The 6,121-nt window shown below is 45.4% G+C and overlaps 1 protein-coding gene across 1 annotated transcript in view; it reads right to left on the reverse strand.

The window, feature by feature from the left end:
• LOC141130885 (protein unc-13 homolog B-like) overlaps window positions 1-6,121 on the reverse strand; it is a gene marked incomplete in the record, with an annotated part of 525,591 nt that overhangs the window by 387,561 nt on the left and 131,909 nt on the right.

The raw sequence follows: 6,121 nt of genomic DNA on the forward strand, positions 1-6,121 counted from the left end.
GTTGCAGAATTGGAGACTAGGTCCGCACGTCAGCAAAATTTTCAGCTGGTTAGAAAATGTCCATGTTCGTAAAAAAGAACCCCAACTGCTTACAACAATGTTATTATTCTAAGGGATTACAGAAAACACTCATTTAGCACTATGGGGAGCCTGAGAACCGCACTGGAATGGAACTAAAAAGCTGCTAATGTACTGCCCCATACTGGGTTCAACTTTTGCAAGTGCCTGGATTTCTCAGCACTTAGAAATATGACCTATTGAGCAGAAAACATACATACATGTCTTTATTGGGGAAAAAACAAGTGTGCCATTTTCCCAACATTCGATCACATTCATAAAACATAGGTTTGCTTATTCCTAACTCTCCTAGTGTGAAAAATCAGAAATAAAAAGAAAAAAAAGTCTTTAAACCGCATTTTACTGTGAAACAATTCAACCCCTACAGACCAAGTCACTAGGCTAATTTTGTATCAATTAAATATAATGAGATTTAATATTATATAAATGGAGATTTCAGTAGAAAGCCATTGAAACTATAATGCTGATGCTAGAACATTAGTGTTATCTCCCCCTTAGAAATTTTTATATTCGGGTGAGGTCAGGTGATCCAGGTAGGTTCTTGTGTGCCACCCAGACCGCCGTCTGGGTGGACGGGTGTCGTCTGCCCCAGGCTGCGGAGATTAGGTCTATCCCGGGGGCATCAGGTTACCGGACTGTGTGAGGGCCTATCCAGAGTAAGAGGGCAGTGTAGGGTTGGGACTGTGGCTTGCAGTCCAACCAGAAGTGACTGTTCTGCCGGCCGGAGAACCTGACGTGGCCGGAGAACCACAGTGAATAACTGAAGCAAGTACCGGAGCAGTATTCTCAGTGAATGGCACGGTGGAAAATCGGGAAACTTCAGGCAGTGATCAAGTCAGGGAGCCAATTAGCAGAGGTGATGCTTGCAGAGCAGCCTTTATGTGCCAAGCTAGGGACCGAGCCGGTCAACAGGGGTGAAGCTTGAAGGTATTCCAAGTGCCAAGCTAGGGACCCAGCAGGGAAGCATGGGTGACGCTTGAGGGAGATACCACCGCAAAGACCTTGAGGAGCTCACAGGATTCAGAGTCAGTGAATCAGAGGGTCTAGTGAGAGACCTCAAGCTCAAGGGGCTGAAGAACTCCAAGGAGAAGTTGTACTACAGCTGAAAGAACTGTTACTTTGAGTTAGGACTGTTCTGCACGTGCAGAAGTGGCACCTTGCTGGGGCCTTTCCCTGTACGGCTGTCCTTCCGTTGAAGTCTCGGAGCCCGCCATTGAAATTGCAACTACTTAAGGGTGTCCTGGCCCTAACCCTCTTTCCCTTTCAAAATATAAAAAGGACTGTCAAAGAAATAAAACCTCTTTATAACCAAGAAGTGTCTGGCGCACAATGACTTTTACCAACCTTGCACACACTATGCCTCACAACCCACCACATATTGAAGGATGTCAGCTATCTTTGGCCTTGAAGGTTCTCATTAGACTGGAAGAGGTCAGAGATTCTGCTACAAATATTTGTATGGAAATTCTCAATGCATTTAATGACTTGACGAATGTCATTCAAAAGTACTTCAAAATTTTGCTTGCTTTTACCATTTGATTTTGGAAAGAACGTTGTTTCCTGAACGAAAACCGCATTCACCATCAGAAATTTGCTTGAGAAAAATTTTCCAACCTGCTGCTTTAGATTTTTCTCATTACTATGGTCGAAAATGAACAATGAATTTGTCCCCACTACAAAGACTGGGAGATAGTTCTTAAAACTAAAAAAAATTTAAAATAATTTTTTTGCCAGTGTATATTCAGCTTTTGGAGATTCCAATCCAGTACCTGTTATGTCACCAGGACAGGAAATAAAGGAAAATCTTCCCAATGGGATACAGACAGCAAAATAAAAATTAACAGGTGTTTTAAAGCGGTCGTACACCCTGTGAAAAAGAGAACAAAAAGAAAAAACCTGTTAGACAAATGCATAATGAGCTAGTATGCACCGCATACTAGCTCATTAAGAAATACTCACCTTAGAACAAAGCGCTCACAGTGGCTCCCGGTCACCGTTGAGGGGGCTGACATGTTCCCCCGGTGTAAACTTCCGGGTTAGCGGGCTCTGACGCTGCGAGTGTCCGGAGCCGCGATGATGTCACTCTTGCGCACGCGCGTGGGAGTCCTCGGTTCAAGCAAGAAGCTCTGAAGTTCCGATAAGGGTCAATGCTGAGGGGGCTGACATGTTCCCCCGGCGTTACTTCCAGGTTCGCAGGCTCCAGCGCTGTGAGTGGTCGGAGCCATGATGACGTCACTCGCACGGGAGCTCTCGGTTCAGGCAAGAGGCTCTGGAGTTATGCTAACGGTCACCGCTGAGGGGGCTGACGTGCTCCCCCGGCGTTATTTCCAGGTTTGCAGGCTCCGGCTCTGCGAGTTGCCGGAGCCATGATGATGTCACTCCTGCGCACACGCGTGGGAGTCCTCGGTTCCAGCAAGAAGCTCTGAAAGTCAAATAAGGGTCATCGCTGAGGGGGCTGACATGTTCCACCGGCGTTACTTCCAGGTTCGCAGGCTCCGGAGCTGTGAGTGGTCGGAGCCGTGATGACGTCACTCACGCGGGAGCTCTCGGTTCCGGCAAGAAGCTCTGAAGTTCTGGCACGCTACACCGGACCTTCAGAGAACATGTGCCGCAGACCTCAGAGGATGCATGCAGGGTGAATATCAATGATGGTGATATTAATTTTATCTACAGGTAAGCCTTGTTATAGGCTTACCTGTAGGTAAAAATCACAAAGCGGGGTATACAACCGCTTTAACAAACCACTATGTTATGGAAAAAAAATAAAAATCAAGCCACTTTATTCCCAGAAGCTGTGTGAATGGGGTGACCCGGTGACTCCAGGTATATCCCAGTGACTTGACAGGTCTAGGAACCCTCTGAGCAGCAGCAGCAGACAGATATCATAATCCAGAGACAAAGCATTTTCAGTGAGTGATGGAATCCTGTACACAGAGTGGGAGGATAATTGTACGGTGTACACAGGATATCATTTAAGTGTATAAATTTCACACTCTTTTTACAGATAAGGAAAATGCTTCTTCATGCTGGTAATCGAGATACATTAAAGCTGAACTCCAGCCTAACCTATAGTCATGCACAGTTGTATCTCATTGTACATTAAATATAGCGAGGTGTACACTCTCCCCAATATAATAACATAATAAAAATTGAAATTAAATCTAAAGTGCTATGTAGCAGCTGCTGTAGCAAACCAAACTAGTGAATAATGTATAAAGTGATCCACGGGGGTGACTCCAATAATTAAATTGTCCACCGGGGTGACTCCATGTGAAGAAACAGCACTTGCTACTCTGGTTTATCAAACTACTTGTAAGATTGAACAGTGCATAATAAATGCATGTGAAAAATTAATAGAATAATATATATAACAATACATATGGTATTGCAAACCCATAAACTCCACAAAGTGCTAAAATAAACACATATAGTGACATCCACAAAAAAGTCCTTTCAGGTGTACAAAAACATCTTGGATGGATGATGATCAGCATAGACAGCAGACCACAAAGAATTCTAATGGGACACCAGTGCAGGGTATGGTCAAGATTCCTACTCACCGGACGTAGTTGACCCTATTTACCAGCAAAACAAGCACAAAAAAATGTGCTGAAAAAATCAGCTTATACTCGAGTATATACGGTAAATTACAAAGAACCTCTCAGCTCTGAAAAGCAGGGGGCGGGGAGCTGAAGTTGATGATTGGTGGGAAGGGACACACCCCCTTCACCAGAGCTGAAGCTGTCAATCTACTGGAGGAGATCCCCTCCCCTGTCACCTTTTTTTCTCTTGGTGTCAGGAAAACTTGTCAGAAGTGACTCATGCAGACAGCAGAGGAATGAAGCAGCGAATAGAAATTACACTTAGTGCTCTGGATAGGAGACAAGTACACGCTATATTACATGTCTGAGGTTTACAACCACTTTAAAGTTTTTGATAAAACAAGAATCAGATGGACTGACCTATAGAAACAAGCCCTTCCTACCATATGGCCATGAGAATTAATCTATTCCGATGATAGCCGTTAATTATTATGAACTGTAGCTCCAGAATTAGAACACAAAAAATCTGCAGTTGACGAGGTAAAAGAATGGCGGTGTGCGAGACAGACTCGTTATTCATACAGAATGATAATCATTACTTTTCTTTAAAAGGAAACCCGCCGTTCAATTTAGACTTCTAAAAAGTTGTGTCTAAGAGCAGAAACTCAATATTTTTTCTTCTTTTTTCTTTTCTTCAATATTTTTTGTTAGGCAGCAAAGGCTTCTCTCGTGCACCCTTCCGAAACTGGTGCCACCTTGTCTCTGGCAGTATGGCTTCAGGGATAGGTCCTGTCCACCCTCGAGGTGCTCTAATTACCATGGAATAGGAAGTAGGTGGTGAGATGTCAGAAAAGTCAAGGACTTGATAAGTAGGTAAAAACAGTGGGAGAGGGCTGAACAGGGAAGCGGTTCCTGGCTAAGAAAGGTTATAACGGCATGAGTAAAACCATAATTGAGGGAAAACACAAATCCACTCTGAAGATTCTTTATTTCCAGAGATATCTCCTTAAAGTGGTTGTAAAGCCTTAAAAGGGTTTGTAAACCCTCGTGTTTTTTCACCTTCATGCATCCTATGCATGAAGGTGAAAAAACACCGGGCAGTGACCGGGCAGAGCCTCTTCATTCACTCGGCAGGGACGCACTGCCCCTATCTCCACGGGGTTCGGCTCTTGATTGCATAGATTGATAGCAGCACAGCCATTGGCTCCCGCTGCTGTCAATCAAATCCAATGACGCGGGCGCCGGGGCCGAGTCCGACATTTCGTGTCTGTGGACGCAAATGCTGGACTCGGGAGCGTGCCCGCAAGGTAGCCCCCTCGGGAGAGCGCTCCTCCTAGGGGGTTAAGTGATGCGGGGAGGAGCCGCGAGAGGTGTATTTGGCTGGCACCTTGAGGTGGGTGGCTGGCACCCTGCTGTGGGTGGGCGGCTGGCACCCTGCTGTGGGTGGGTGGCTGGCGTGTGCTCTGATCCAGAAGTTCTGTGACGTGCACTGTCGGAGCCGAGGGAGGCGGCGGCCTTTGCCCTATCCGGGTAGAAGCCGGGACTTAGACTGTCAGAACGTTTGCAGGCCCAGTGCGCAGACACGCGTGGCGCAACATACACAATGACGTCGTGTGCCGCACGCCTCCGCGCACTGGGCCTGCAGTGCAAAACCTTCATAGAGTCCTGACTTCTTCTACCCGGGCCAATGACATAGTGGGCCCCAAAAAGAGAGTCGCCCCCTATGCTTGACTCCCTCCCACAGACTAGGAGGAAGAAATATATACTGCAAAAATTATAATCAGGAAGGAGGAGATCTGTGATACCTATGGGCATCCCGATCTGACTGGTATTGAGCTGTCAATTTTAATGGTAGTTGGTCACAATGCATTCAGATTTATTAATTTACCTTAAGATGGATTAAATGAGAAATAAAGATTCTCATGATGGCAGCTGAGCTTCTATTCTCACTTTTTTCCTCTGGTTTTTCCCCAATACCGCATGAAGCATTTGTACCTCATGCATGGAGAGGAGATAAAATTCTAGTTGGCTTTTAAGATTCCAAATTGCCCAATACAATACGCTCCCGGGAAAAGAGAAGGCCTACAACATATTAGAAGACTCCAGTAATAGGGGATGTGGAATTGTCTGGTTGTACTAAGGGTGTCATTTCCTCCGTCTACAACATATTAATCCATAAATATTTGATGAAATATCCCCTGAAATGAACAAAAGGAACGATCTTGAGACATGAGTAATATTGAAGAGGATGTATGATCAGAGATATCAATGTGATATTAAAGTCTTACTAAACCCAGGACTCTGCATTCACTATATCTGGTCTCCCCAGGACTCTGCATTCACTATATCTGGTCTCCCCAGGACTCTGCATTCACTATATCTGCTCTCCCCAGGAGCCTGCATTCACTATATCTGGTCTCCCCAGGACTCTGCATTCACTATATCTGCTCTCCCCAGGACCCTGCATTCACTATATCTGATCTCCCCAGGACCCTGCATTC

This window comes from Aquarana catesbeiana, linkage group LG01 (genome assembly GCF_042186555.1).
Source record: "Aquarana catesbeiana isolate 2022-GZ linkage group LG01, ASM4218655v1, whole genome shotgun sequence".
Classification (NCBI taxonomy): domain Eukaryota; kingdom Metazoa; phylum Chordata; class Amphibia; order Anura; family Ranidae; genus Aquarana; species Aquarana catesbeiana.